This window comes from Hoplias malabaricus, chromosome 3 (assembly GCF_029633855.1).
Source record: "Hoplias malabaricus isolate fHopMal1 chromosome 3, fHopMal1.hap1, whole genome shotgun sequence".
NCBI classification, from domain to species: Eukaryota; Metazoa; Chordata; class Actinopteri; order Characiformes; family Erythrinidae; genus Hoplias; species Hoplias malabaricus.
In genome coordinates this window covers 16,248,933-16,276,520 of record NC_089802.1, presented here as the reverse complement: position 1 = coordinate 16,276,520, position 27,588 = coordinate 16,248,933, and the positions used below count along the sequence as shown (strand labels likewise).

At 39.5% G+C, this 27,588-nt stretch overlaps 1 protein-coding gene across 1 annotated transcript in view; it reads left to right on the top strand.

The window, feature by feature from the left end:
- Positions 1 to 1,726: 1,726 nt before the first annotated feature.
- The window catches only part of tbkbp1 (TBK1 binding protein 1), a 75,272-nt gene continuing 49,410 nt past the window's right edge, over positions 1,727 to 27,588 (top strand). Inside the window, exon 1 of the mRNA XM_066666682.1 lies at positions 1,727 to 1,781. The gene's annotated coding sequence lies outside the window, so the exon portion shown is untranslated. The remainder of the gene's footprint in view (positions 1,782 to 27,588) is intronic.

Genomic DNA, 27,588 nt, shown 5'->3' with positions numbered 1-27,588 from the left:
ACTAAAATGTGCAGTCCAGGGTAACTCTATTGTATGTATCCTACTTACTGCAATGCATCGTGGGATTGTTATAGTGCAACCCACTAAACTGATGGACACCAGTAAAAATAGCAGAACTCCCAAAATAGTGCACTATATAGTGGAGAACATTCTGAGTTTGGGACTTGGCTCTGGTTTAATGTAGGTTTCAAGGAATAAAACAAAAATAATTTTTGTGATTTTTACACTGGATTACTTTGGAATCCAGCCAAAAGGACTGGAGGGGGCGCCAGTCCTTCCCAGGGTGACACACACTCGCACATTCACTCACACACTCACACCTATGGCCACTTTTGAGTTGCCAGTCCACCTACCAACGTATGTTTTTGGACCCTGGGAGAAAACCTGCACAGACACAGGGAGAACACATCCAACTCCTCACAGACAGTCTTCTGGAGAGGTAACTTACAAAAGTAATCAAAAACCAGAATCTGTACTTTCTGAGCTATAGATTGGACCATCAAATGATAAGAACACCTAGCAGATAGCATATGATTACTGATAAAATGCCAACAAATGGTGGTCATATAAAGTGTTCATTGCAAAGCAGAAGACAACATTTACCAGCTGTGAGCAAATGGGATGACCTGAGCAACTTTGATCACACACAGAGCCAAGAGGTGTTGTGCCAGTGTTTCAGTACCAGCTGCACTTGTGGCTGTTCCCTTATGGTTTTACAGGTGTACCAAGAATGGAGGAACCATCAACAAACATCCAGCCAAAGGGCACACAGCTGCTGGTCACATGGTTGACATATAGAAAGGTGAACATTGCATGATGTGCTAATGTGAGGAACACAACCATGAATGCTCCACACTGCCTTGGTCCCAAGACTCACCCGACTGCAAGTACACTGAACATGTTTGGGATATGCTGGAACAGGCTGTGCAATCTGCTCCCTCCGGCCTGCAAAATGTCCACCTTTTCACAGAGCTCCTGCTGCAGGCATGGGTTGCGTCACATATGGAGGATGTTCGCCACCTTGTGGAGTCTGTTCCCCGTTATCTGCTTGCTGTAACGACTCAATAAAGGTGGACCAACCCATTATTAGCTTACTGTTCCTAATCCAGTGACTGTTCCGTGTAGTTTCACATGGTTTGTTTCAGCAGAAATTGCAATGGTAAATCAATCTTCTGGCAGCATAGCAACTGTGCTTTACCCATTAGACTGAGAATTGATTCACAACTCATGGTTCACTTGGATCCTAGGAAAGGCTCCTAATGCTACGCTAGCTTAACCTTGTGTCACGATGGAACATTTCTGTGAGGATTTGATAGTGTTCATTCATGAGAACCTCAGTGAGGTTAAGTACTGATGATGGATGATTAGGTCCAGATCACACATGCTGCTCTACCTTGTCCTAATTCTAACAGAGCTTTTATGGCGCTCTTTATACCCCTCTAGCTGACGTATGGTGCACTTAAAGTAAATTAATTCGCTGATTATAAGGGGGTGTCTACATTTTGAATTCTCAGAAGTGAATCTGAACTCAAAATCTTCACACTGGGTCTTGTTGGAGGTGCGATTGTGTTGTACGCGCACGCTCTCTCCTCTCCTCTTCCTAATACTCACATACACACACGCGCGCGCGCACACACACACGGAGGCTGATGTGATCTGTGCCCACAGTGAGCGCGGTTGAGCGGAGAGAGCAGCAGATTCAGCAGCACAGCGGCAGCATCCGGAGCTCGACTCTCAGCTCCCCTTTAACGCCATGGAAGTGGAGCGCACAATGGCGCATTGTGAGTACTGTACTCGGTCTCTGTGGAAGGACTTGGCCCTGGGCTGGTTTTTTGTTTATTGCGTTTGTGTGGCTTCTCTTGGCTTGTGGCTCCATCGTGATGTGTGTTGTGGCAGACAGCCATGTTTAACATGTTTAACATCTTCAACACACTGCTCCACAAACCCCCACGCCAACACGCGACACACAGCGACGCCGAGGGTCTTCAGGACCCATTCAGGTTTGGTGTTTGAGGCCAGTGTTGGGTCTTTTGTGCTCGGCGGAAGTGGGAGAGATGTGTTGAGGTGTGAAAGCGAAGCTTCGTGTAGTTAAAGGCGACGCGGGAGATTTTTTACGTCCGCTTTTTTGTTTTCGCCACAACATTGGAGTAAAAGGAGTGGAAAGGGAGGGATTCGTCAACAAATGTAAAATATATTTGCTTTTTAATGTCAAATTTAGCATCAGCATTGAGTAGACGACGTGGTTTTAAAGTGGGAAGTGTTAATATTTTCCCTGTGAAAAGTGCTACTGCACGCAAATAAATCGCCATGACTTTTTTTTCCCCAAAAGAAGCAAAAACAAAAGCTTAATTTGAGTGTAAGCGCCTGACACGACCCAGTTCTTTAAATTCAAGCTCCATTGGTTTATAATATTTATATTTCACACTCATTTCTCATCATATACAGCTTCAATCTGGTTTTGATCCAGAGGTCTCATACGTAACACTGCTACGTTTTTCTCCTCTGGCATTTCTCTCGAGGACTTGGATGGACGATGCTTTATCACTGCTGGCAGAAAGAACATTGATGTTTCGTGGAAAAAGGGGCTGGAGGAAAGTATCAGTCACAGCCCCCTTCCTGCCGTCTGTCAGCTAATAAGAAACCATAAATCCCTCTCAGTGATGGAGGCTAAAGCCAGTGTCAGCATTTTCACTTGGCTATGCAACAAAATAGCTCTATTTCAGCCCCATAACTGAAGGGTGAACAACGAACAGAACAGGATTTCTATCACAACTCATCAGACTGTCTCTCTAATTGTGTCTTACTTTATATATTTTCACTTTAGATATCTTTGCACAAGCCAGGCCGTTAGTTTACCAATGGGACGTTTTGGGGCGAGTCTTATTGCCTTGCTGCACTGGCCCAACTTTGTAAAAACCTGTTTATCTATCTTCTGAAATCAAATGCATAAATAGTGGGCTTGCCTTTCATTTGCTGCAGAAGAAGCTACCCTTTGACCATTGCTGTGAGGTTTTGATTGCCTTTAGATTAAAGAGTATTAGCATGGTCAGGTAGTGTTTTTGCAATGTTAGGATCACTATTCTTGCTAAATCTTAAGATATTGCTTCATCAGCCCTCCACACATTTTCTGTTCCACGGTTCAGTTCTGAGGGCCATTATTCTCCTGACAGTTGACATTGAGACATGTTTAACAGCTCCAAAGCGAGACATGGATGGCTGCTCCAGAGTGAGATTTTATGGCTGCTTCAGTGTTCCAGTCTTTTAGCCGTATGTTTCTGCAGAGATTATAAAAAGTTATTAATTTTCCAGGATATATTTCTGAACAGGTTATATACACAGTCTTCCCTTTAAACAAATTGTGTTGGGATATCTTGAACCATAGGATGCAGAAATGCCACCAACGTCTAAGACTGAACATAAAAACAGAGTAAATATGAGACAGAAAAATAAACAGCTTGTGCATAATGGTCATTTTGACTGGAAATGAAATACATGGAGATGTAACTTTTACACTGTACTGAATGTTGTGCTGCTTTGTTTTGTGGACAGCTCCCAGTGCTGAATCATGTCTAAACATGTTTAGTCTATTGTTTCACCATGCAAAGGCACAAACGCACCTTAGCTGTAGTGTTTAATCTGGGAAGGGACTTTTTAACGGATGAGCCTGAGCCATTTCATAACACAGTTTCATTGTAAAAAAAATGGTGATGAAATCAGGGTCTTTATGATTCTAGTCAGAATGTCAGTAACAAAAGAATCAGGCAAATGGTCATATTTAAAATAAATCATAAACTCTATAATTAGGTTTTATATATATCAAAATATAAATGTTGAAGATGACATTAGGTTTTTATTCTGAATTTCACTGTTACAAAAGGGTGAATATTAATAGAGGAGAAATGTTCAAGCTAAGTTTTTATGCCTGGTTAATCACTGCCTCTTCTGAGATAACAAACCTTTGAAACAGGGTAATCATGGGTAATGTAGTTCTAATGCCTTATCATTGCTCTCTATTTAGAGCAGGGGAGTCCAGGGTTCTGGAGGTCGCTCTCACTCCTCGTATGTACCTGTCAAACTAGGCCATTAAAGGGCCCACATCATGGAAAAACGAAAATAGGTTAATCCCTTTGTAAATTAAATATTTTGATGTTTTACAACATATATTTTGATGCTTTACAAAATCCAGCCTATACAGTTTAGCCACACCCATTCTGTTTAAATTTAAAGGAGTGCTTCATTCTTAATTGCACTTTAAAAGCGGTAAATTATAGGACAGTCACAAATCATTTACATATATCACTTTTAGAGGCACAGTTAATAAAACAGCCTGCTTAATTCTGAGGAATAATGGTTGTAGGGTAAGTGTGATACAAATATGTATCGTTTTTATTTTTTGGAGCATAAACCCACACAAACATCATAAGTTGTCCACTGGGAAATAATTTAAACACATTAAAAATGCAAGATATGTGCTCTTTAAATAAGGAGTCGAGTCAAGTGTGCTTGAGTGGGACATTCACTAAACCACTGTTGTCTGCAGCCGTGCAGGATCAGAGTTGCAGGGTTGTGTGTCCTCGATTCAGAGGTTTGACGTGATTGCTGTGCACTTCATTTGCAGCATTGTTGTTATGTTGCCAGTGGGAATCTGTCCGCAGGAGCTCATTTAAGAGGCTGATGTTGGGAGATGAATCATGACTTCTGCCCTGCAGCTAATCCCAATCACATAAGAGGTGCTGTCTGGTGGGAACTGCGGTTTTGCTTTGTGTCTCTTTTTGGAATTTGAATTTGAATTGTAATTTATAGTGGCTCACGGTCAGTGCTTTTTAAAGGGCTGAAGATGCTGGTTATCAGATTTGAAATAAATTCTGTAGAGCTTATTTTTACAGCAGTCAAACCTATATTCTTTGCCAAAAGGATTTTTGATGCTAGAATGTTTCAGTTGTTTTAGAAACTACTGTAACAATTTTAGAACAACATAGTAATGAGGGCTGTGCCATATCATATCGTTTGTCATAATTTTTAAAACGATTTTAAAAAGTCAATATTGTTATATCGTGATATTCTAATATGTTTACATTTGTACATTACTGCATTTGTAGTAAAATAAAACTTTTTAATAAATAAAACATTTAATATATATTAACTATAATTAATATTAATATAATGTTATTATAACATTTGTTACAATAGTGTGTTCTTGAAATTAATAAAAGTGTTTTTCATTGTTTCCTCATATCACCCAGGATATCGCTATCATGAATATACCCTGAAATAACGTGATATTATTTTAGGGCCATATCGCCCACCCCTAATAGTAATCTACCATTACTGACCAAAAAAATAAACAAACAACAAAGAAACCCCTTAAACCTTAATGTTATACAGTGTTAGAAGATATTAAACGGGACATATACCACTAGTTCTGGGGTTTAATCAAATATCTGTGAAATGCTTTGTTCAAAATTCTACAAGGATCAAACAAAACAGCACCATTCTCCCTCTGTCTAAACAGCCCTGTTCAGAACTGGTTTCAGCACTTGCTAAACTCATTTTTATGATCTCATATAAACTTGGGTCCAGTGTTGTGATGGGAGAGACTCAGATGAGGAGAAGCTGTGCAAAGTCTCACATTCTATTCCATTAAAAAAAAAAAAAAAAAAAAAAAAAAAAAAAAAAAAAGCAAAAGAAAAGGGATTGTGTTGTTTAATTTCACAGTCTGTAGGCTGATAGTTGTTCCAGATCGCCAAACTAATGTGCTGTTGCACATTAAGAAGTGATTTTGTTCATAAAATTTTTTTTTGTTCATTTCCATTGGACTTGCTATCTTAATATTTTCACACAGTGTAATGTTTTCATACCACAAGGACTTGTTTAGACAGTGAGGATGTCTGTAATTATATTGACTCATAATAATAACAATAATATTTACAGTAATGCTATATCTAATATAATTACTGATTATAAAAACTTGTAAGGCAGTACACATAAAAAGTATCATTTACACAATTACAATGAAGCAAAAAGCTACTTGTGCGTTCCAAAACCATTTACGCATTCTTTAAGTTGTTACAGATCTCTTCAGAACCTTTGAAGAGCCTTCTTTTTTAAAGTGTGTAGCCTTGGAATAGGTTTAGTGTACATTGCTTATTGCTTATGTGTTTAATTAGTAGTATTTCAAGCTATGAATTACCTCATTTTGGGAAACCACTTTGGATGAGTAACATACTATTCTTGTGGCATTGGCTTGGGGTTGGAAATTGGATGGCTGACTGTATAACACGCTCTCTAATATATCAGCACTTACTAGTATCCTTTTGCTCCTTGATACATTCAGATGGTACAAAGCCTGAGAATATTTAGCCAGAGGCTAATCTCAAAACAGAAAGAATTTATTTATGTAAGATTTTGCATTATTTTCTTATTTGTTTTCAAGTTCTGCTCACATAAAATGGAGTATCAATTGCTGTAATCCTTGATTGAAGCAGTTTATGCACCACAGAGTGGGTTTAGTACTGAGTCTCTATAAATCCAGGATTTTATGGACAGCTCCCAGTGCCATGTTTCTGTGTAATGGCAGTTTCATAACATGACAAAGAATTGTCCAAGAAAAAAATGACTGATTGCTGCTTTAAAACGGAGATGGCAGATGGAGACCTGTTATTTGGGTCCAGGTTTGAGAATGTATGCCATGGCAGATTAATTGTGTGCTCTGCTGTCATTAATGCATTCAGGTTTGCTTTGTCCTCTTGCATATCACTTCACAAGAAAGTACTAGACTGTGCTGTAACTGTTATTTTGACTTCACAGTTCCTTTCAGTTTAAGTCTTGAGAAGTTCATTTTATACGTGTGATTTGGTGTTCTGCCATGTTCTGATGCTACTTAGATATTATCATCATATTTGGATCCACAGTACAAACAATAAGGATCATTTCACCATTTTTTACATATTTATTCAAAAAGGGCCTTGTGTAAAAAAACTTGGTCTGGTTTCTTTTCAGTGGTGCTGTTTGGATGTAGAGTTTGTGATGTTTACAGCAAAGACCTACATCTTATTTGCAACCAGTGAGAGTTCACCTTCACTTATATTTTGTGAATTTACTGATTTTATAAAAGCTGTTTTCCCAGCACTTTCCCTCACATTGGACTTCATGTACCTCTCTACCAGGAATAGATTTTAAAAATAGATCTCAAAACTACCCTGTCTCCGAACACCTGGCAACATAGCCACTTCTTACAATACTGAGTGATGAAACTTTTAGAGGATAACAGATGTCTGGTTCTTGTTTTTACATGTCTGAACACTGTGAAAGTTTCTGAACTTCTGTTTAAGAATGGTGTTCTCCCCGTGTCTGCGTGGGTTTCCTCCCACGGTCCAAAAACACACGTTGGTAAGTGGACTGGCTACTCAGAAGTGTCCGTAGGTGTGAGTTACTGTGTGTGTGTGTGTGTGTGTTGCCCTGTGAAGGACTGGCGCCCCCTCCAGGGTGTGTTCCTGCCTTGCACCCAATGATTCCAGGTAGGCTCTGGACCCACCGCGACCCTGAACTAGTGAATGAAAGTTTAAGAATGAATAAATTCTCTCCACGTAATGTAAACTGCCTAAATCTATTTTAAACATTCAACATTGCTACTCTATTCTGCATAAACTAGTTCATTCAGGTACTAAGTTTGATACTTCATCTCATCTGAATTGTACTTTATGAAGAAAAGAAAATGTGTTAAAAATAATTCATAATTTTACTAAATACCCTGTGATCATTTTTATGGTAAAAATGGCCTATTGTTCTTTTAGAGATCCATAAATATTCATTATCATTCAGGTTCGTGGTGGGTCCAGAGCCTACCTGGAATCATTGGGTGCAAGGCAGGAATACACCCTGGAGGGGGCGCCAGTCCTTCACAGGGCGATCCATAAATACTCATTGAAAATCTCATGAGGGTTCTTCTAAGGCATCAAACCATATAACCTTTATAAATTCTTAATGTATGAGAGTAGATGTAAAGGCAAATGGATTAAAGAGTAGATCTGCATTTCTTAGAGCACAGGATTAAAATGGTTTGGACTGAGGTTGAGTTATTCACCTGACAATATTTTCTATTGAGATTAATGCTGAAGTTGCATATGTAAAATGAGATATGGAGAAAAGTATTTGCATAAGCACTTACAAAGAACTCTAGGAGTGCCTAGGTGGCCTACTGAACACAATGAAGCCCACGACCGCCGAACGAGATGCTACTGGTGTTGTTTTTTAATCCTTTCTTTCACTTCATCCGTCTCTCTCACCTCCCATACAAAATTGATGGAGATGTATGTTTATGTAAGGCACTTACAGCCTGAAAATATGACAAGCAGGAGTAGCTCACATGCTCCTGTGGATTTTATATGAGTCTGGAATATTCATAAACGCGTGACGGGTCACAAAGGGCACTTTAGTGGAACGGGAAAGCAGAGGGAGGAGAAAAAGAGGACGAGAGAGAGAGAGAGAGAGAGAGAGAGGAGTGAAACAGTGTCTAAATGCATAAAGGGAACATAGTATACCCCTTTTCCACAAGATGACACAGTTCTAGGGTCTTAATGAAATATCTGTGATATGCTTTTTTCAAAATATGACAAGGGTTAAAAAAAACGTAACACCATTCACCCCATCTCCCCCAGTTTCACAGACTGTGCCTTTAAATGAGAACGAGCCACAGCTCAGTTCAGTGTGAGGGCCCAGGAGTGAGCAGTGCGGAGCAGAATCTCTGTTTTTTTGTTGGTTTGTTTGTTTTTTGTTGCCATTTTTGCTTTATTCTCATTTCTTTTTTTACCGTATTTAATCAGTTCTCTAATTTCTTGGTGCTTGTGATTCATTTATTCTTGTTTCTACACTCTCACATAAATGCAGGTCCTGATTTTTGACGGGAGAGACTCTGAAGTCTCTGCACTCCATGTAAGAAGCAGCACAAAATCAGAATCATCTCACGTAAAGTGATTCATATTGTTTTGGCCTGAATGTTTGGTTCTAGGAAAAACCTTTAATCGATAATAGAACCTTTATTTTATGTGGAGGTTCTATACATTTTAAAGTGTGTTTACCCTTGCATATGTCATATGCACAGATATGTTTTTTAGAGAAGCAGAAAGAGTTCTATGACATCTTTAGTACATTTCCCACTGTGGGACTATTAAAAGTAAATAAATCTTATCTCTGCAAAGATGGTTTTGTTTATATTTGTAAATGTACGCACTTGACAATGCATTCTCAAAGGGTTCGTTATTGAACCTAAGCATATAGGCCTAATTGTTTTGTAGAAAGAATGTGTTATCGTTTAATTTATTGATTGAATGATTGATAGAGTTTTTTTCTTTTCCAAGTCTGGTACTACATCGAAGCCTCTGTTAAGTGTGTGAAATTCCTTAAGGTGTCTGCCAGAGATGTCAGAATATTTAACAGTTCACCCCCCTCCAAACACTGTCTTTTGTTCGCCATGTGTTTTCAACCTGATGTGACCCAGCTCGGAACAGATGGCAAAATGTTCCTTTTGATCTTCTGGAGCTCTTCAAGAGCTTTCATGTTGTTGCATGAGTAAAGGAAAAAAAGCTAGCGCTGGTCATCTTTCAAAGGCAGCTTGTACCTTAAAAGGAGGCTAGTGCATAAGTGGCCCATTGCATTTGTTTTGGTCAGCCATGTTTCTCCCACAGCTGGTATGGAAACAAGAACCTTTCAGCACTTGATTAATGATGAGGCTGATAAGTAGCTCACCCATGTCCAAAAAGTGATAAAAAGTTAAGGTAAAAAATAGAGAAAAAGTTCCGTAAATCAAATGAGGCAAATTTAGAAATGTTGACTCTGATGCATGAAACAGACCATAGGGGCATTGAGCGTGTGCTTGGCTCTTTGAGCAGAGCTGCTTTGGCTGCAGGTTTGAAGTACTTCTGACAAAAGCTGATAGATTGCCGGAGTTGCAGCTGTTTGGCAGGAAGCTGGCTGCTTTTTTTAAATATCTGAGTGCTACAAAATAGCAGAGCGTCGCATAAGGAGCCATTCTTCAAAAGTGACATCTCCATCCTGCCCTTGTCCTTATGCCGTTTTTGCAGTTGGCATTCATCACTGTGACACTGCGAGCTGTGGTTGTGTGTCCATACCACTCTGAACACAGTTCAATGGCAAGGTTGCTGGAATTCGATTGGACTGCGGCACAATGTCTCGACGTGGTGGTGCTTTTCTGAGCTCTAATGAATAATGCCAGAGGTTTACAGACTCTCCCCTTCGCCGTTCAGACTGACCTCTGAGTGTCGGATAAGAAATACCCCCCATGGACAAGCTTTCAGAAGGCTGCTCATGTAGAGGAATGGAGTTATTTATACCGCTCCAGTCCGATCTCTTCACATTCTTGTGTGTAAGTGACCTATATCTGTCATTAATGTGAGCAAACCCCTTCCCTGCAACAATCCACATTCAAACCAGTAATGCCTAATGCAGGAGCCACATGCATCATCAACAATCACAAAGAATGAAGGAAGCAGCAACCCAAGGCTTTACTGCGAAGATAATTTGCCTGGAGCAGCTCCACAGTTGGGCATGATTAGTGTGAGGAAATCAGAGAAGATGAGAGATGAGAAACATGCAGAGGCATTATTATTTTCACAGCTATTAATGGCACTAACTTGGGGAAAAAAATTAATTTTATAAATACAGATTTGTCCTCTATTTATAGTCTCTAATCTTTTGAGAAAGGTGTAGATAAGATGTTGAAACATTGCTGTGAGTATATGATTGTATTCTGAGCATTGGTTGTCAGGTACTGGGCATTTATCACAAATGTTATCGCTGGCTTTATCATAAAATGTAGGTCTGTGGCAATGACCGTAACACCCTGGGAAGGAGGACACTGTGAGCAATAGCTTTTTGGCTTTCTGGATTATTAGCTGAAAGTTTTTTGCCGGACGAGCTACAAGAGGCATTTTTGTTTAATGACTGACTAAACTGACTCCTAATGTTGAAACGAGAGAAGGAACTGTGAGTTCAACCATATTTTACAGAGACAACGTGCGGTTATAAAACTCCACCTTCAACTTCATGTGTTTTACTCAAACCTGCTACATTGAATACATGAAAAGTAATTGTAATTCTTAAAATCAACAAAATGTTCTTTGTCTTCTTTGCGGGTAGATCATCTGTTATTTATTTTTAAATAAAATGAACAAGAAAAACACTGATGCCGCTGTTATATTATGAACATAACTTTGTGCTCCTTTTTGCTGCTTGGGCCTTGGCTCCAAGTTCTGCCTCTCAGATTCAACAACGGCAAGGGTTTAACCTTTGGCCACGGTGTCACTGTAACATAGTGTAACATTGTCACAATCGTATATTGCGAATGTAGCCTAACACTGCCCTTCTATTCTGGTTCTGTGCACTCCACTTGTGCCCCATCTCTCCCTGTTGTTATCTTTGACTTTGTTTCCCTTATCAAACATTCCAAAAACCTCTCCATAATTTTGAACTTTTTACACGGGTCTCTTTGTTGTTAAATGTTGAAATAAGGAGAGATACGAAAAATGGACAATGTGTAAAACCAGGACAGGCCATGAGCAAGCCCATGGGTTCACTGAGGTCCTATTGGACTCCTACTTGGATGTGGTTTGGAACAGCTCTTAGTAACACACCAGTCACACACTGAAGCTGTGTAGCATTTTGTACTGTTGCTCTGGCTTTGCTCTGTGCATTTGGCCGTGTGGGCTTTTACACTTGTTCACTGTTGACTGTAGTAATGTTGCAGTGGGAAAAAGGTTGCTGGGTTGTAGTAGCTCTAAGAACATTTTATACTACAACTGATGGTAATGTAAGCACAGGGCATTTACCAAATGGCTGTACAAATATCGGCAGAGGACACCTGGCTAATCGAGAGAACGCAGGAAAATGATGTAACTGTCCTGTAATGTGACGGCTCATGTAGCCCACACAAGGCACAGAGCCCACTGTGGGGGAGTAATGAAATATAATCTATAAGAGAGAGAGAGAGAGAGAGAGAGAGAGGGGGGGGGGGGGGGGTTATTGAATTTTATGGGTTGAATGCTGGAAAGATTATGACGTTAAGAGTACTAGAGTGACAGAGGGTGAGGAATGCACAGAGAATGTAACAGCATGAGAGCAGAGCATGAAAAGACAGGAAATGTAATGCACTAAAGGGAAGAGGTGGAAAAATAAATAAAGGTTAGGGATTTCTGCCTCACACTGGTGCTTTACATGTAGTACTTCTTATTGTATTTTGTTGTCAAGGAAAACCAGGTTACCCACTTGCCTTGCACTCAGGGCCGGACCGTGCAAATTCCCTCAGGTTACCCTAAAAATAACCCAGTGTGCTCGTATAGCTTCTCTCCTCAGCTCTTTTCACTCTAGTGCGCTCTCTCTCTCTCTCTCTCTCTCTCTCTCTCTCTCTCTCTCTCTCTCTCTCTCTATTGGCATGGCTATAGTGTGTACTGTTGCCAAAGCATAGTAACGTTTTAAACCAAATATATTCAGTGGAAGTAATCACACATCACGTCATATATTCATTTCATTTAAAAATAATACTGAAAAATCTAAATAAGTAAAATCATAATTTTAAACATCCCACGCTCCAAAAACACACGTTGGTTGGTGGATTGGCGACTCAAAAGTGTCCGTAGGTGTGAGTGAATGTGTGAGTGTGTGTGTTGCCCTGTGAAGGACTGGCGCCCCCTCAAGGGTGTGTTCCCACCTTGCGCCCAATGATTCCAGGTAGGCTCTGGACCCACCGCGACCCTGAACTGGATATGCATCCGTCTGTAAATAACATATACCAGCATAAGACCAGCTTTAGCTTTGATGGTCAAGGTGGTCATTTAGGCCAAACTTACCCTATACTGGTAAGCTAGCTCCTTAACCAGCTCTTGACCAGCATAGCGTATGTTGCATTTGATTTTGGTCATGCATGATATTGCTGGTCATGCTGGTCAACCAGCCTGCTAATATAATAACGTTAAAATCTAAATGTGTTCAGTGGAAGTAACCACGAGTTGTATCATAATCACATCATAAATCATATCAAATCATAATGTTAAACAAATAAATGACTATATTTATATATTCTGTGAGTATCTGTCTATCTGTCTATTTATGTCTGTCTGTCTATCTGCCTCTATTTCACTATTTCACTCGGTTTCTCTCTCGCTCTCGCTCTCGCTCTCGCTCTGTGCTTGTTGACAAAGCTGCCATCAGATGGATGATGGGTATTGTTAACATGGCTGGCATTTCTCCTAATAAAGCAGCCTATGCGCGATTGGTGTATAATGGGCTGAAAAGGGATGAGTGTGTTATCAGGCTGTAGCATCAGACAGCTCCTCCTCTCTGTGCTGCGGAGATGAGAATGCAGTGGAGGGAAATTGCCTTAGCACAACAAAAGAGGCCGATATCTGTGGAAATCATTACTCTGGCAACAGAACAAGATCACTGGACACATTTCCACTGAACACCACCGTGAAGACGAGCAGAGTAGGGGAAGTACAAGGTGCTGCACTTGGGCTTATACAGACAACAATAAAAAGCACTAGAAGAATTGCTGCAGCAGAGAAAGGGTTTCCAAAACTCTTAAATAAATCTGATTTCTGTGTTCCGCTTTATAGAACTGAACGCTCTGAAAGCGCGGGTGGAAGTCTGAGTGTGCTTGTGTGCTTCTGAGAGTTTGCTGATATGTAATAATTGTACATATTTTATTATATATTTTTCATATTGGAATGTGTATTTTATTACATTGTGACAGTTTGGTAAAATGCTTTTTGACACAGTTTGAAGCATTTCTTGTTAAATGAAGGGTGTTAATAGGAATATTGTCCTATTTGCATCAGCACCTCTGCTGTTCTGGGAAGGCTTTAAACTACAGGGTACCTGCTCATCCAACATGCTTCTGTATAAAGTGTATAAATATGTATCTGCAACTTCTAATATTATGGGGATGCTTTACACTACATATCGGGACATTTGTGGATATCATGGCGTTCAGCCGAAAGAGCATAATTGAGGTCAGACACTGATTTGATATAATAAATGCCAGACTGAGGTCAAGAGCATATGTATGGTGAACTGGAGATTATGCAAGCTGTGTGTGTACAGATGACCAGTGTTAACAGTAGATGATTTCACTATTTATAATGGGTGTCTACAATGGTCCAAGGGAGTAAAATTAGCATGGACGGACGTGACATGTCCCCACCAATATACAGCAATTATTGAATTGTCCCCACCAATGAATTGATCCTCTCCAAAAAAAAAAAATTGTGAATGTCTCATTAACCTAGAGGTGCAGAAAAGGTTAAATCAAATTTATAACACAAATGACTAATGTGAATGGCTATGTCTTTCCCTGCTGTCACATGAGACTCTGTAGCTACTTTTGGTTGTTAGCAGCGCCAAAACTGTTAGGAAACCTTTCCAGTCATATGCGAGAGTTACTGTGCAAGACTCAGGTGCAGCGTGGGTGACAAAAGCGAGTGAGGTTGGAGCAAAAAAGAAGGTGGACATAAGCAGCTATACGTGTAAGTAATTTAAAAGTCAAGTTCGCTAATAAAAAGAGTCCATCATAATAGCGTTAAAGGCAATGCTAGGCCTTGGCACACAGCGTACAGCAGGCTAGAATCGCCTTTGTTAGTTTTGTGGAGATTATGCAGCGCTCCGTCTACTTTTATTATTGCTGATGTATGAGACCTGTTTCATTTGCACTATGACTGAAGTAAACTGAAGACTAAACTACTTCTTTATTAGTCATTAGTTCAGCATTAATTTAACTTTATATAATTTTATGAATTGTTATTCAGAATAATTTAAAAGGACATAGAAAAGCATATGTAGCATATCAGTCCTTTATCGTTTTTTTTTTCACAGAGCAGAGAGAGAGAGAAACAAAACAGGCAAATGGTCAGAATCATATATTTGTGCTGCCATTATTGCAAATACAGAGAATCAATTCTACCAGGTTTAAAGGTGTTTAAAAACAGTTCTGTGACCGAAAGTGCAGTGAATACTTCTTAAGAGTATAATCAAACCAATCTCCACCACAAATCAAATCAACACTATTCAGCATCTGACCTTTACTCATTCATGAATTAATGCAAGGCCTGGGCCTGAGCTACAGCTACAGACATTTCACAGATGATGATTTACATGCAAACAACTTGAACATAATCAGAGTCAACAGCCCAAATACAATTGTGTGTCCCACTGTAGATATGTAGAAAAACTGCATTCTGTTAAACATTCATCTGTTCAACTGTCCATCTGTTGCAAACTGAGAACTGGTTTACAGAGCTTTTTATTCCTAATTTCGTCTAAATGTCACTAAACTACGTATCCTAAGAGTCAACATTCTAGATTTGACTTGTCTTTTTCAAGTAATTATTTGAAACATCTGAAGTTTCACATGCAGTAAGATACTGGTATTATGTAACAAAAACATTTGTAGACACCCCCAAATAATTAGGTATTTTGACTAATTTAAAGTGTCCTTCTTTTGAACACTTTCACTGTTGTACACCCAGCTTGTATAGTCTTCACAGGAAAGCATGAATTGAAGTGGAACACTTTGGAGCAGGCACACATGAGGTCACCGATTACTTAGCTAAAGATATACAGCTCCCTGGCTTTAGCAGTGGAATTTTGGAGTGATAGAGCAACATCCACTGCTTCTGCACTGAGCTGGAGTGGTGTTTGTGATTCAGAGCTAATCATCCCGCATCAGTACCTGACCTCACTTATTCTGTTGCAGCTAAACACAACTTAATTCCAACAGCAATGTTCCAATATCAAGTGCAAAGCACTCCTAGAAGAGTTTAAGCTGATATTGCAGCAAATGTGGGGCAAACTACCTATAAGTATCCTGGATTTCAGAAGACGTGATGGATGAGCAGTTGTCCACAGATGTAAATAATAATATAAGTTCACTTCTGATCATTTATTCATATAATAAACCAATTGCGCATAATAGCACCAGTTGATTTACAGTATTCCCCACACACAACACACCCGATCCTGTTCTTCAGGGATTGTCAAATCCATTGTGGGTTGGAGCTGGTGTTTGGGGGCATGTATACAGTGTACACGGCCTGAGACTGCTACCACTGGCATTTCTGTAAACCCATTTAAAATTAAGAATATTTTCTCCCACTTTGTATATTTTTAATAAAGCTATATCCGTTCATTCAGGATTTCTCCTTTAGTAAATGGTATTCACAAGTAGATGGTGTCCCTTTGCAGCAGTTCCAGCTTCTACTCTTCAGAGAAGGCTTCAGATTAATGGTTGTAATCTCAGTGAGGATTGGATGGCAGTGAATTATGTTGTTGGATGCTGATGGTGGCTCTTGATTGCAAAGAGCAAATCATCCATCCATCCATCTATCCTGTCTAGGGATAGTGCTCCATCACTGGTGGGGATGCAGTCCTACAGCTCCACAACAAGGAGCTTGTACCTCTCGGTTCGATGCTTGACACTTAACATGGTGATCTTTGACCCTCTGGAGCAGCTGTGCATGAGCGTATGTCCATTATTATATTTCCAAATGTTTGTGGATACGTAATAATCCAACATCCATCTCAAGTTAACCCTTGAGACTCTGGAACTGTGTGACAGCGACCCTTATTTCTGTGCCACCTTTTACTTCCAGCCATTTTGGAAGTATAGTGTATATAAAAAAGAGCTAAAACTCTCCCTCAATCCTGGCTGTGATGGCTGACAAATTCTCACAATGTCCTTTGCAAGTCATGCAGACAAACTGACAACTGTCAAACTGGTTGGACGATAACAGCTCTCCAGATTCTTGACGTCCACTGTCAAATAAACGTACTGCTGATTTCTCATTCTATGCAACAGTGAGAAAAACTGAGAAGACAACTGAGTTTCCTCTTTTGGATCCTTATGTGTTAATGTTTATGTAGCTACTCAGCATGATTTTAACTATGCCAGAGGAGTAGATCAAAATTAATTTGATTAGCAACTCAGAATTAATTTTTATTACATGCTGTTAAACACCTGCTAATTTAAAACCATTCAATAATTTATTGTGATATATATTATAAATTATTGTGAAATAATTTATATATTTCTTCTATATGCATAGGGGTGGCACGGTGGCGCAGCAGGTAGTGTCGTTATACTGCTCCTGGTACCTGGAGGCCGTGGGTTCAAGTCTTTCTCCGGGTGAATATCTGTGAGGAGTTTGGTGTTTCCTCCGGGTGCTCCGGTTTCCTCCCATGGTCCAAAAAGACATGTTGTTGGGTGGATTGGCAACTCAAAATTGTCCGTGTGTGTGTGTCATGCTGTGAAGGTCTGGTGCCCCCTCCAAGGTATATATAATATGTGTGTGTGTATATATATATTTGTGGAACATAATTTCTTATAATGAATAAGAAATTAATATGGTTATTAAATAATAATGGTTACTAATAATAATGTTGACACAGACACATGATTAGATTTCAGAACGTTTCTATGGAGGTTTGATGATATTCATCCACAACCTAGCCTGTAAACTATCACATATTATGGTTTGTTTTCTAAATAATTAATAATAAATAATTAATAAAACTTCAACATTAATAAAAAGCATTGCCTGAGATTATGAAGAACACTTCCATAGTCCACACTTGAGACCACCAAGCTGAACTGACTGTGAAGACCATGAGTATGTCTCTTCCAATGACACCATGTGTTGCTACGCAAACAGATAATGTCTTCAGCTTCAGAAAGGGATTTGAAGAGCATTATTCAGGAAGTGGTGGAGAAACAAGATGTGGAAAACAATTTGACATTCATTTCTGTACATCTACATGAGAATGTAATGAAGGGTGTTGTCATTCTGCCACATGGTTTTAGATGTGCAATACTCAGGTAAAACGCAATTAAAGGTAATTTCTCTTCTACCCAGACGCATGCCATACTTCAGAGGAGCAACGCTCTGCTCTCCTGAAGACCTCTGGTTGGCTAACATCAGTGTGAACACTCTCAAGTTCAAGAAAAAACAAGAAACGACATAGTGATGTTAAAATGAAGTGAAGATTTTCATACCAGCACTATACACAGAGGGTTTACAGTGCACCAGCTAGGAAAATAAACGTGATACAGTAACATTGTGCACATTGGTGGCATATGCTGTCCTTAGCCTTTTCTTTGCATACATCTGTTCATGAGAGTTTAAAAAATAATTCTGTGGTAGTGACTCTTGTTTAATCCTTGTATTCCTTAAATTGTACTGTGTCTGCTATCACTGGGGGGCAGCCATGGCCTGAAGGTCAGAGAAGTGGGTGTGGGACTAGAAGCTCACTGGTTCGATCACCTTGACCACCAGGAACATTTAGTGGAGGGGGGCAGGTGATGGAGCAGCACTGTCTCCTCCCTCAACATTCAAGGTTGAGGTGTTCTTGAACAAGGAACCCCCAACTGCTCTTCAGGTGCTGGATTGGCTGCTCACCACTCTGGAGGTGTATTGGGTCATTGTGAGTTGCTTAAACTTTAGTAAATAGAGCAGAATAGTAAGCGGTTAAGCGGTTAATAAGAGATTTGTCAGTTTTATTCATGACATGCTAACAGAATGTTTCTGTAGTAGGCCCTGCACAACCTTATGACACCTTGTAATAGTTGATGACATTCACTGGTTATGTAATCTCTGAGATGGAAATGTCACATGGTCAGGTGAAACTGTGGAAGTACTGTAAATTCTGAAGGTCCAATTTCTAATAATTCCCACTGATTATCCATGATGAACTCTTGGTCTGCTCTTACACTCTTGTTTGTTCAAGCTATTTGAATTTAGCTTTCAAACTGCGTTAGTGCTGACAGTTAATGCAGGTCAGTGTATTTTGTGATAATGGTATATGGTGATTTACTACATGTTAGTTGTGTTTACTCACAATGTCAATTCTATGATCTAGACCAGCGTTTTCAAACTTTTTTATATAAATGGGGACCAGATTCCAGAGCCTACCTGGAATCACTGGACTTAAGAAAGGAACACACCCTGGAGGAGGAGCCAGTCCTTCACAGGGCATCAAACACTCATGCCTTAACTCACACACTCAGACCTATGGATACGTTTGAGTTGCCAGTCCACCTACCAACGTGTGTTTTTGGACTGTGGAAGGAAACCGGAGCACCCAGAGGAAACCCACACGGACACAGGGAGAACACAACAAACTCCACACAGACCCGGAACGGGGCTAGAACCCAAAACCTTGGGTCCCTGGAGCTGTGTGTTAATAATTTTGTCCAATGTAATTGTTATCAAAGAAGTTCAATTAGTGCTGTATGAATACATTTTTATTTACAACTCCTCACAGACAGTCAACTGGCGCGGGACATGAACCCACACCCTCCAGGTCCCTGGAGCTGTGTGACCGTGATACTACATGCTGTGCCACCGTTCCACCCTTTATATATATTTATATTTACACACACAAAAAAACATTTTATGCAAAGCACACTATTGAAAATAGTAAAGGTAATATTTTTAAAAAGGGAAATTCAGTGGTTATAATGTTACTTCCACATGCAGATGTTGGCAACGGTTGCGGTAGTTGGCCTGTGGTTGAGAACTCATGACCTAAACTATATATAGACAGTAGTAACTCATGTGAATATCTAAACAATCTTAAAAGGGACATATTATACCTTGTTTTCCCTAAGATAGCACAGCTCTTGTGTTTTAATGAAATGTCTGTGGTCAAATACCACAAGGCTCAAGGCATATCCTGGCTGAACAGTCTTGTGTAGGCTTTAGGTCTGCTGCAATCATGCACCAGATGAAGTGGTTACAGAAAATGAATGAATTAGTAAACTTTTATGATTCATTTAATAATTTGTTGAAAAAAGACCCCCAACTTAGTTGTTGCCATTTCCATGTGTTAGCTAACAAGCCCCAGTCACACACAATGTTACCAAGCTGGGAGAACCAGGGCAAGCACATGCTTCCTCTGAGAGCTGTGAAACCAACTACCACTTGTTTTTGACACACTTTGTCTCTAACCCAGCATCACTAGATGCTTAAAGGCCAGCTAACAGCATTGTGCTTGTGATGAAGGGAGAAGGAGGGCCTTTTTATTCCTTTGTTATTATTATTTTTTTATTCAATTCACTCACCACATGCTTGCATCTGTCACGCTGTCCATCTCCTTTTTAGGTCACTTCAAAGAAGCTTGCTGTGCTGTCTAATTATACTTGAGCACTTCAATTGTCTCTGCTAATACCGTTCCCTGTAAAGTGGCATTATTTGCATTTTTGGTAGCATAATGTCTTTCAATATTTTTTGTGGAGGGCTTCTCCAGGTATTAAGCATGCTAGCTTTCCTTTCACAGCAGTGTACAAGAAATCTGTTATCCATTTTCCATTTTATTTCAAAGACATAACACTCATCACGGACTGCTCTTTGCTTTGTGATTTTGTAAACTAGACATAGCTGATGCCAGAGATGCAGATATTGGATGAATCTGCAATCACAGTTCACACAGCCGATTGGATTTGAATGTGCTAAGTTTATTGTCATAACAGTTTCGAATACCAGTAGCTACTACATAAATTCAAACAAATAGCTAATCAAATCTAGGAAATATCTGATGAGCCATATTCGATTAAGTGAAGAGAAGATCCTGGGAGGTTCCACATCCCTTACATAAACGTCCCATAATTAATTTACCTGAAAATCAGCTGCAACTCTTATAACCAACTTTGCTTTGTTAACTAAGTTTCATAAAGGCCAAACAAAGTGTCCTGCTACACATAGATTTTTAACTGATTATTTTAACTCACTGATTTTAATCCACACATTATACATGAGCACCAGTGCAGTGCAGAATTCAGAAGTCACATTCAGCTGAATGTGAGTAAGAGGAAATTATAATTTAAATTTTGCATTAAACAGTTTCACATTATACATACACAGTGTAGGTAATGGGGGGGGGGGGGGGGATAATAAGAGGCGAGGTTTAGATGTTGATATGTCTGTTCTTATCTAAAGCAATGCAGCTTTAAATGGAAAAGCCTTATATTGTTTAACTGTTATGCATTAAAGAGAATATCATAACCACTTGAAGTGTTGCTCACATAAAGCCTGGATTGTTCTTGAATAGACAACTCTTGTGGTTATGATACTCATCTCTTAATGCTGGACAAAGTGTGTGAGAGTAGTGCTGCCTTTGAATTCAAGTGTTTTCTCTTCTCCTCTCTTCTGTGTGTGTTTTTCAGAGTGTGGAGTGTGATGAACTATCCCTCCAGGCCCCTCCTTTTTCCCTTCTTTCCTCTGTCGTTTAGCAGCTGCACATCACTCCTTTACTTAGTCTCTCTCTCCCTCTCTCTCTGCACCCCCCCTCTCTTTGTGCGTGTGCAGTCTTGTGCGTGTGCAGTGACGTCAGTCTCCTGATTGTTTGAGGAGTGAAGAGTGTGTTTATTTCACACAGTTTGTGTGTGTGTGTGTGTGTGTGTGTGTGTGTGTGTGTGTGTGTGTGTGTAAGGACATATATTACACAGGCTTACATTCATGTATCAAACATGCCCCCCCCCCTCGCTCTCTATAGTTAAGGGTCAAGAGACATTGGCCCAGTGTGGCAGTGTTAAATGTCCTTGCCAAGGACACATCAGACCATTCATTTGGGTAATAGAGCAATGCATCAAAACACGTGTGTATTTCTCTCTCTCACTCTCACTCTCACTCTCTCTCTCTCCTCAGACACTTATTCTCTCCATCTCCTTCACGTTCTTTCTCACCCATTTCTCCTTAACTCATTCTCTCCATCTGTCCCTCACACACGCCTTTGTTTCTTTCTGCCTCTTTCTCACTCTGTCTCATCTTCTTTCTCTTTTTTCTCAAACCCTTTCCCCATATGTCTCATTTCACCCTCTGTTCCTTCTTTCTCTTTCTCCCGTCCCTAATTTTTACTTTCTTTTTCTCTCACATTGTTTTTCTCTCACTCTTTATGCCTCATTTCTCTCACTTTGTCATACCTTTCTTTCTCTTGTCTTCTCTCTCTCTCTCTCTCCCTCTCGCTCTTGCTCTCGTTATCTTCCATACTGTCTTTCTCTCACAAGTATTTTTCTTTCCTTCTCTCTCTCTGCCTTCTCATTCTGTTCTTATCCGCCTTCCTGATTCTGTCTCACTCTCTCATTCTTTCTCATTCCCATTTACTGAAAGCCCCATGTGACAGAATACTAAAGCAGCACATCCAGTGTGTAGTGTTGAGAAGGCTGGAGTGTTGAAGATGTCCTGTGTGAGTGTGTGTGTGTCTGTGTGTGTGCGTTTGTGTGTGTGCTTGAACAGATGAGTTTTGTACCACTCCACTGTGCTACCCTGTCAGAGTCTTCATCTTCAACAACACACTCTTCCTTTCAACCAGCAGCACCAGTGTGCGTCAGTGGATTCATGTGTATGGGGCTATAAATATCGGTTTTGTGTGTCTGTGTGTGTGTATGTGTGTGCGTATGCCACTTTGCACCCAATTTAATTAGATTACATAAAGTGGTTTGCTTGGAATATTTGCAGAGGGTTTATTTATTTTCAGTAGCGTTTTAATTTTGTCACATCTAATAATGACGCCAAGCAGATGGTGAATGTTCTGCTTGTTGTTATAAATTTAGTTATTGTTGCTGCCAACATTATGACATGTTTCTGCAAACTATTGCATGGAGCTATGATACCAATGACTTGAAAAATGAAACAAATTGAATGAACTGTGTTTGGAATAATTTATTTAAGAGAGAAATAAAAAAAAACATCTGGTCTCAAAATGCATTTTAGATGCAAAGCACCTCATGTAACTGGCTTGCAACTCACTCACATATAGTTGTCTAATAAATAACATGTATCTCCCAAATAGCAACTTAATAGCAAAAAGATCTTAAGTTTCAATGGAAATCAATGAAAAAAGATTGTATTCTAAGTAAATCTGGAAGCTTTTCTGTTGGTCCATTCAGCATCTTGTGAATGAAAGCTTGCTGTGTTCAAATGATGTAGCAAACTAAAAATGGACGAAAATGGAGATACCTATTTTTCATTGCACTTTTTCCAACCCCAAATAAACAGGGGTTTTGTAAGAAAGGGCATCCAGTGTAAAAACTGTGCCAAGATGTTGTACAGATCATCGCTGGCTTGTGGTCCATTGTGGGGACCACTTAAGGGGGCAGTCGAAAGATAAACAACATCTGATTGGTGTAATAATCATTGTAAAGTCTTAACTTTTATAAGGGACCGCCTGCGCTGTGGTCATCCCATCTCCAGAGGGAGACCATGCTCCAGGCCACCTAGTAATCAACCCAAGTGAGAAATCATGCTGACACTTTATAAGCCCTCAGTGCAGCTTTCTCAGTGAAGAGTCTTGAGTTTATTCTGAACGAGACCATGCCGGTAATTTGGTATTTCTCTCCAAAAGGAGTCTTTCGGGCTTCTTTTGTAATTTCAACCTCTTGAGTTAAATCAACTCACAAGCCTTTTTCTTTCTGCCCTCCAGGAGTCTGGAGAGTTTTTTCCTGTTGGGACTTTTGTCTTGCTGATTTGCTTTCTCCTTTACCTTTACTTCCAAAAAAAAAAAATGTTGTTGGACGTCTCTCTTTCAGTGCCTCTTCTATTCTTTTCCTCCTTTATTGGGCTCTACTTTCTTTATCCCTTTTGTTTTGACAGCAGCTATAGGTCCCTGGTGGTGCAATGGGTTTGTCAGCTGCTTGTCACATAATCACTACTACTTGTGGGTGATCGAATCCTGCTCTTCTGGTTTGAGTTTTTGTTCTTTCTTAACATCTTTTTGTCCTGTTTCCCCACTTTGTAAGTTTTTGTCCCCTTTTAGGCTTCCTTTGATTTCATTTCAAGAATTTTTTTATTGTATCTTTTGGGAGTCTTCTTTTATTGTATCTTCTGGGATTAGAAGATCTTTATTGTATCTTCTGGGATTAGAACGCTTACTTTCAGAAGCACCACCAACTCCGGCATAGTACAGTGGTACTCACACTGTTGTTTCACCCAAATGGCCTTGGTTTGAATCTCACTGTTTGCAAAGCATTCATATTTGCTCTTGAGTCTTTTGGTAAATTCCACCAGGACTACTATCAGTGCTTATCTTTTCTACTTCCCCCAGTAGATAGCCATTTCCCTACTACTTTTTTAGTGGTTAGGACCACCAATTGGCAATTAGTATTTTGGTGAAGGGACATTGTCAGTCCTGTAGTTTAACTGGCCTGGTGGAGGCATGTAAATGTGTGTTGTATGAGTGGATCAAGGTAGATGTGTCTAGCAGTTAAAAACTCTAGCATCATTCAAGCAAATTATGTAGAGTAACAGTGGACTACAAGTTTGTAAGTGCGCTTATATGATCGGTGGAAAATATGTCTGGAAATGATCGGTGGAAAATATGTCTGGAAATGATCGGTGGAAAATATCTCTTTTACCCTTTTGAAGTTTGTACAAGTGATTGTACAAGGACAGTGATTCCGAGAGTAGTGGAATCAGCGATAACTCGAGTTGATATAAACAACAATATGATTGTCTGTAACCTCACTGTACTTAATTTGCATAAATTGTTCCAGGATCCTGAAGTTGTGGGTTCAAGAAGGAGCTTTGTTGTCCATGGAGTGTGTGATGGATTGGTACCATATCTGTATATTCCTGGTGTATTCATGCCTTGCACCCAGTGATTCTGGGTAGGCTTTGGAGCCACAGTGGCCCTGAACAGAATGAGGTGGTTATGGAAAATTAATTAATAAATGATTCCCAACAGTATCAGAAAACTTTTGTTGCTCTTTTAAGAGCCATTTACAATGGGCTTTACCCAAGGACAATTTATCCAGGTGGTTTAATATTCAACACAGCATTATTGGCTTGGTGAAGAATATTCCAGAAGATTCTGTTTATAAGAAAAGTATACCAGTAGGCAAATTTCTCTCAGATTCATACAGAATAGTAAAATGCAAAAATAATATTTTATTGCTTTGCTGTGGCCTTTTCTTTTTCTGTCTTTTGCTCTCTCTCATTCTCACCCTCTTATTTTGTGTTAGGCTGTTATACTGCTCCTTTCACAAGATTAGATGATTTACTCTTTATATGATCATCTAATCCATCATCTGCAACCTTTACTAAAAGTTGTGACAGTGCCCTGGATAATTGCATACTTAAAGAGTTCTAAGGAGGAAATATAAAGCATGGATATTCAAGTCACTTTTCAGATGCAGTCATGAAATCATCTGAAAGGAAGTACATAACAGAGTTTAATGTAAAATCCCTGTCATATTCAATGTCTTCATTTATTCTATTGTACAAGGGATAATATGGGAGTTTTTCTAAGGAATGTCTATGGAGTTCATGCGTAAGTGTCACAGCCACTGTTGTTTATGCAGTAAATTTTGTTTAAGCCAAGCCCTGTTTTTACCAAGTACACTACAGTTTCAAAATGAATATTTCAGGCAAATTTGAAGTTTACGTGTGATTGTTTTTTACTGCAGGATGCTGTTAACTAAAGAGAGCTCTAGACCAGGTGTTACTCGCAATGAAAATAGTTGTTTGTTGTGTATACAGTTGTCAAAAACAATTTGCCTTGCAAGGGTTTTTACCAAATCCCATCTGGATCTCATGCTTTTCAGAGCCATTGGCAGACAACAAACAGTTTGGATTATATACACAATCAACAAACACTTTGGATTATATACACAATGTTGGGACATTTTTATTGCAAATAACATGAGAGAATTTCCAGATTGGCAACCTCTAGTCAACAACAGATTACTTACTTGTTAGCATGCAAGTGCAATTGTGACATTGTTGTTTAAATAATTTGAAAAAGGGTCTATTGAAAATAATTTATTCTAAATGTGTCTTAAACACCTGAAAGCTTCCTGTCTCTGAAGGGTACATATGAGGTTTAGCATTATATCTAAGAAGATATTATCACAAGAAACTGTTCCCTGCTTGGGGACCCTTTCTTCATTTTATTCTCTGTTGTGAATTTATGACCTTAACTGGCTGCAGAGGAATGAAATGGAGTTTTAAAGGAGGCTGCTTGTAAAAGTGAGGGAAAAAAAAAATATATATATATATATATATAAAATTATATATATAAATAATTTTTTTGTGTGGTCTTTGAGGTGGTCTGGTTAGAAATAGAGATGTAGAATGAATCTGATTAAATGCTGCTGGGTGAGTTGGGAGGCTTTAGGGAGCTACATAGCCACACAATGAGCTGGGCTCTAATAACAAGACGGATTAATGACTTATGTAAATGTTCAAATAGTCAAACTAGAACAGAATAGTAATTCCAAATTCTTTTGGGGACCATGCTGAACTTTTAATTCCAGCTGAGAGAGTGAGTCTGGAGCTATTGAAGTAAGGATGGATAGAAAGTTGAGGCAGTGAAATTTAAAAACGAGTCCTTGAAAATATTAACAAACAGGCAAGAGTAGAGTAATGGGTGATTGGGTGAGTAGGATTCAGAACGAGTGAGTTCACGATGAAAAACCCTCTTGTCTTGTTTCTAGTAACAACACACATCCTCTAAGAGTCTTATGTAGTGCAGTTGCTGCAATGCCAAACCCAGAGTAGCAATGAAAGTAGAGAGGCTGTGTTCACACTTTTACAGGTCAGTGGAGCATGCCCATGGTTTTGAAGCTGGAATTTTAAGCTAAAAACGCTACATAGAGCTGCTTATGTTGCATTCATTGTGGACACACGTGTTCAGTTCTGCAGGCACAGCTTGTATAATCTATAGAAAAGAATGAAACAGTTAGGGTGCTCTGGAACTGCTGCATTTGAAGTCACCATCTGAAACAAACAGAACAATTTAAAATAAACAAAGCTAGTTTTAGATGCTACAAACATGTAGCCTAACTGATGTAACATAGGTTATGTTTAAACGCTTAAATTTTTTAATAAATACTATGAAGCTTCTACCTGGACTTACAGTACGTATTCATATAAATTAGTCAGGCTCACTGGCAGCGCTGATGACATGGCCTTTACTGTAGAATGCATATGGCTGTGGGAAAGCGTTTACTGTGGAACTGTGATGGTGTAAGCAGGCAGCTGTAGTATCAGTGCATGGCTCACTCCCACTCTGTGGTAAAAATAATCTCCACTGCTCTTCTCTGCCCACCAGACCCTCTCTCTCTCGCTCACTCACTTAGCGGTGAACCCTGCATCCTGTCCCTACTTGTTCAGCCTATAAGACCCCCACCTACCCACATGCTACAATAAACCGGGTGAAGAGATTCTGGAGTAATGGGGCCATTGCGGTCAAATCAAAGACCTAATGAGTATTGGTCTCCAACTGCATATCCATGAGTCACTTGCCAGTCTAGTGAGGTAACAGAGGTTAATCATGCATCACTGCGATATCATTAACACTCAGAAAGCCTGTAGAAGTTCTGAGTGGATAGTTTCCTTTCCATAGTCAAATTGTAGATTTAGTGCCAGTTTTTGGGTGTCCAACAACTTATACTGTAATGTGGGATGACTTACTAACCACACAATTTGACAATGCATGGCAGTAAGGCTGTGCCCTATCGTATCTTTTGCAAAAATAGTGACATAATTTTAAGCAAATTCCACACAAACACACTCACTAGTGTAGCATAGAAGT